Source organism: Macaca nemestrina, chromosome 11 (assembly GCF_043159975.1).
Source record: "Macaca nemestrina isolate mMacNem1 chromosome 11, mMacNem.hap1, whole genome shotgun sequence".
Classification (NCBI taxonomy): Eukaryota; Metazoa; Chordata; class Mammalia; order Primates; family Cercopithecidae; genus Macaca; species Macaca nemestrina.
In genome coordinates this window covers 67,371,863-67,377,613 of record NC_092135.1, presented here as the reverse complement: position 1 = coordinate 67,377,613, position 5,751 = coordinate 67,371,863, and positions in this window count along the sequence as shown.

Below are 5,751 nucleotides of genomic sequence, written 5' to 3'. Positions count from 1 at the left end.
ACGGCGGGCGCCGAGACTCAAACTTCCCCGAGAGTGCGCGCGCGTTGCCCAGCTCTTTCGCATACTTAAGCCGATTTGAGATGCGAGGCAGGGTTTAGGAGTCTCTGAGAAGCCCAGCTGTGTCCGCCGAGGGGCGCGTGCCTGACCTCTGGGCGACCTTCCTTGCCTCCAAACAGACATCCTTTAGCCATTATACCCCTCTTCTTATTTCTCTTCGCCGTCAAGAGATTTCAGTTTTTAGCCGGGCATGGTGGCTTCTGCCTGTAATTCCCGCACTTTCGGAGGCCGAGGCTGGAGGATCACTTGAGACCAGGAATTCGAGACTAGCCTGAGCAACATAGCGAAACTTCATCTCAACGAACACAAACAAACAAACAAAACCAACCCAAAATTAGCCAGGGGTGGTGGTGCACGCCTGTAGTCTCAACTACTCAGGAGGCTGAGGCAGGAGGATCTCTTGAGCCCAAGAGGTGGAGGCTGCTGGGAGCTCTGATCGTGCCTCTGCCCTCCATCCTGGTGATAGAGATACAGGATCAACAGGTTCGTATGCCTGCTGTGCAGTAACAAACCCATTACACGAAGACAGCAGAGTTTGCAGCAGGGAACGGGTTAAATGATTGCAGGGCACCTAGCAAAGAGGTGGGAAGAGATCCTCAGATCCATCTTCCCAAGAGTTCTGGGCTGAGGTTTTTAAGAGGATCACAGGGCGAGGGGCTGGAAAATTGGGGTCGTTGATTGGTCGGAGTAAGGGAGATGAAATCATGAGGATAGGGAAACTGCATTCTTTGCTGAATCAGTTTCTTATGGGGTTCCTCAGACCAGCTGGCATCAGTGGGATCCTTCAGGCCAGCTGAGGCAGTAGTTTCATTGGTATGCAGGACCTGAAAGACTATCTCAAAGGGAAAACTTAGTATTTCATAATGTTCAAGTTGTTCTCTATAGAGCTATCGAAGAGAACTATGATCTTGTGACAGGGTCTGCATGATGTTAGGACGATAGGCACCAAACAACTGTGGGCAAGGAGGTCAGAGAGGAAGCTGACCTCATGAGTAATGCCCAATTGGCAGCACGTTTGGTTTATTTTTGTCCCCTCCCCCATACTTTCTTCCCTGATTACTTTCATAAAGTTTATTGGGATGGTTTTAGAATGAGGGGAAAAAAAGAAATTTAGAGTTAAAACTTCAAATTCCTTACCTGGGCCTAGCTCAATGTGGCCCTACCCACCTCTGCAACCTCAAACCACCCTCACTTCTGGCTGCTCTCTCGCCAGACAGGGCTCAGAGACTTTGGAGGGCCCCCTTTCTTTGCCTGGAACACTGTTTCCCCAGACCTCTGCATAGGCCTGCCCTTTGTCTCTTAAATCTCTGCTTGGGCTGGGCGCTGTGGCTCACACCTGTAATCCCAGCACTTTGGGAGGCAGAGGTGGGCGGATCACCTGAGGTCAGGACTTCGAGACCAGCCTGGCCAACATGGTGAAACCCCATCTCTACTAAAAATACAAAAAATTAACTGGGCGTAGTGGTGGACGTCGGTAATCCCAGCTACTGGGGAGCCTGAGGCAGGAGAAGCACTTGAACCCGGAAGGCGGAGGTTGCAGAGAGCCAAGATCACACCACTGCATTCCAGAACAAGAGCGAAACTCTGGCTCCAAAAAAAAGTCAAATCAAATAAAATCTCGGTTCAAATGTCAACTCCAGCTGTCCCTGATCCTTCTACCCCACCTGCTGTGAACAACCTGAGGACAGACACCTGATCTATCTAGTTGACTGCTTTGAACAATGCCCAGCACACAGTAGGACCCAGTAAATACTTCTCGAATGAATCAAAGTCCCTTTTCTCAATGCATGACAAGTATTTAAATTAGTGGTTCACAAAGACTGATCTGGATCCCTACAGGGGGCCCACAAGGTCAAACTATATTCGTAATAATGTGAAGACATTATTTGCCTTTTTAACTCTCATTTGCGTATAGTGGAGTTTTCCAGAGGCTATATGAGATTTATTGTTGTTGTTGTCTTAAAGGGGCTCATTCTGTCACCCAGGCTGGAGTATAGTAGTGTGATCATAGCCCACTGTAATCTCAAGCTCCTGGGCTTCAGTGATACTCCCACCTCAGCCTCCTGAGTAGCTGGGACTACAGGCATAAATAATTTTTTATTTCATTTTATTTGTAGAGACAGGGTCTCTCTGTGTTTCCCTGGTTGGTCTCGAACTCGTAGCCTCAAGTGATCCTCCTGCTTTAGCCTCCCAAAGCACTGGGATTATAGGCATGAGACACCATACCCAGGCATGATTATTGAATGTGGAAGCAGGTATGAGAATCCCGCTGCCTTTTACTAAACCAGGCATTAAAAAAAATTGCAAAAATGTAAAGCAATGTTCTCACAAATTTTCTGGAAAATATAATTATTTTTAAAAATGCTACATCTGTTAACACATAATGAGTTATTGTTACTTTTGAATGAATACGTTTTAAACCCCTCAGTATTAATAGATATAATCTATGTACACAAAAGCTCTTTTAGGTCCTCAATAATGTTTTTAAGAGGATACTGGGGTCCCCAAACCAAAACTTTGATAACTGCAGCTTTGGATTATTATTTAGAGCTCCCGTGTGTCAGGCTATATGCCAAATACTAGGGATACTAATGTGAAAGGCGTGAGGTGTTTTTCTCAGATTGAAGAGGGTAATGGAGACAAAGGGAAATTGAGTGTACACATATTAAGGTGGACTCCAATGAATCATGTCCTTGTATAATCTCCTCCCCATGAGTGTGGTTGGAACCTGTAAATTTGCTTCTAGTCAATAGAATATAGCAAAGGTGATGAAATGTCATTCCCATGACTGTTATGTTATAAAAGACTTGGTCTCAGCGAACTGGAGTGAGAAAGACCTTCCTGCTTGCCTTGAAAAAGCCAGCTGCTAGGCTGGGTGCAGTGGGTCATGCCTGTAATCCCAGCACTTTGGGAGGGCAAGGCAGGCGGATCACCTGAGGTCAGGAGTTCGAGACCAGCCTGGCCAACATGGTGAAACCCTGTCTCCTCTAAAAATACAAAAATTAGCCAGGTGTGGTGGCAGGCGCCTGTAATCCCAGCTACTCAGGAGGCTGAGACGGGAGAATTCCTTTAACACGGGAGGTGAAGGTTGTAGTGAGTGGAGATTGCGCCATTGCACTCCAGCCTGGGTGACAAGAGTGAAACTCCGTCTCAAAAAAAAAAAGAGGCCAGGTTCTATGATATGAATTAGTACCAGAGACATTTGTCCTTCGTCCTATAGGTCCAAAGAACTGAAATTTGCCAACAATTTGAATGAGCTTGGTAGTGGATCTTTCCCAGGTTGAGCTTCTGATGAGGCTGTATGTGGCCTTAGGAAATATCTGAATTGCAGCCTGGTGAGACCCTGAAGCAGAGAACCCAGGTAAGCTGCGCCTGGACTTCTGGCCTACAGAAATGATAAGATAATAACTGTTTTGTTTTAAGCTGCTAAATCTGTGGTTATTTGGAGCAATAAAACACTAATACAAATGTGGGCCAGTTGCACTGGTGTGCACCTGTAGTCCCAGGTACTTGGGAGGCTGAGTCAGGAGGATCACTTGAGCACAGGACTTTGAGGCTACAGTCAGCTATTGATTTCACCACCACAATCCAGCCTGGGTGACAGAGAGAGACCCTGTCTTTGGGGAGGACAAATCAGAGAATTGGCTTTGGAACTTGTGAGCAAGCAGGAGCTTTTAGAGCTAGCAAAATCCTGTTGGTAGGAAGCAGGCTGATAAGCTTAATCAAACATGTGCTACCTTCCATGAAAAAGCAAGAATGACTCACAATGGAACCAAGAGCCCAAAGCGTAGGTTGAAAGTCAAGGAAGATTATTCCCAGATCTTAAAACTTAATCAATAAAAATCCAACATTTGTCCAGATGAATGACAGAATTGTTATACACCAGTGACTCATTTTTACCTTCCATTTCCTTATTCCCTTTCCCCATTTTTGTATTGATATGTCTGTAACTGTTATTCTATGTCAGTCCCACCATTGTATGATGGAGTGTTGGGAGCAGACTTGTCTCTAGTTTCACAGGTCCACAGAAAGGAATTGTACTTTGAAGAACTGAGCTTAATGGATCACACCCAGCCTCATCTTCACCAGATATAGATAATTCAGATGATGAGAATTTGGATTTTGAGCTGATGCTGTAAGAAGATGGGGGAAACCTCAGGAGGGAGGAAGTTTTTTCCCCTTTGGAAGGAATACAGATTGTTGGAGGCCAAAGGGCCTACTGTGGTAGGCAGAATTCTAAATAGCCCCTAAGATTCTTGATTTCCTGGTGTACATGCCTTATATAATCCCCTCTTCTTGAGTGCAGAAGAATCTGTGAATATGATAGAATATCAGTCCTCTGATTAGGTTATGTTTTGTGACAGGTGAAGTAATATTGCAGATGTGATTAATGTCCTTTAAAGTAGTCAAAAGAGAGATTATCCTTGCTGGCCTGAGCTTATCAAAAGGTGAGCCTTTAAAAGAGAGTCTCCTGCTGGCTTTGATGAAATAGAAGCCATGTTGTGAGAGAGTCACATGGCTAGGAACTGAGAGTGGCCTGTAGGAGCTGAGAGACTGCAAGGAAATGGAAACTCCAGTCATTTACCCACAAGGAACTGAATTCTGCCAGCAACCTGAATGGGTTTAATGAGATCACATTCTTGGCTGAATCTTGACTTTGGCTGAGACTTTGAGCAGAGACCCAGTCTGTACTCCTGACCCACAAAAACTGTGAGGTGATACGTTTGTGTATTTTAAACTTCTAAGATTGTGATAATTTGCTGTGCAGCAACGTTAATATACTGGCATCAGAGTAGAACTTTTGAAATGACTGGGGAAAGACAATGACAACCTATTACTCATCAATATGCATATAACTGACTTTCACATACTTAAAAAAATTAATATACTTTATGGGTAAGGTGGCTCACGCCTGTAATTCCAGCACTTTGGGAGGCCGAGGTGGGTGGATCATTTCAGGTCAGGAGTTCAAGACCAGCCTGGCCAACATGGCAAACCCCCATCTCTACTAAAAATAATAAAAAAAATTTAGTCAGGCATGGTGGTGCATGCCTGTAATTCCAGCTACTTGAGAGGCTGAGGCACAAGAATCTTTTGAACCTGGGAGACAGAGGTTGCAGAGAGCCGAGATAGTGTCACTGCACTCCAGCCTGGGCGAAAGGGCAAGATTCTGACTCAAAATAAATAAATAAATAACTTTATTTTTTAGGTAAGTGTTAGGTTTACATAAAAATTGAGTAGAAAGTACAGAGTCCCATGTATCCCCTCCTCTACCCCAGCTTCTCCTCTATGATTAGCATCTTGCATCTTGCAATGTGGGGTACATTTTATATAGTTTATGAACTAGTATAGATAAGTTATTAGCCAAGATCCATAGCTTGCATTAGGGTTCACATTTTTCTCTCTTATAGTCTATGGATTTTGACAAATGCATAATGACATGACATGTGTCCACCATCACTGCATTGTACAGAATAGTTTCACTGTCTTAAAATATCCCCTGTGCCCCACCTATTCATCCGTGCCTTCTGCCCCCTAGACTTGTGGAAACCACAGGTCTTTTTACTGTCTCCACAGTTTTGCCTTCTATAGAATGTCGTATGGTTGGAATCATATAGTATGTTGCCTTTCCAGATGGGCTCCTTTCACTTAGTGATATGCATTTAAGGTTCTTCCATGTCTTTTCAAGGCTTG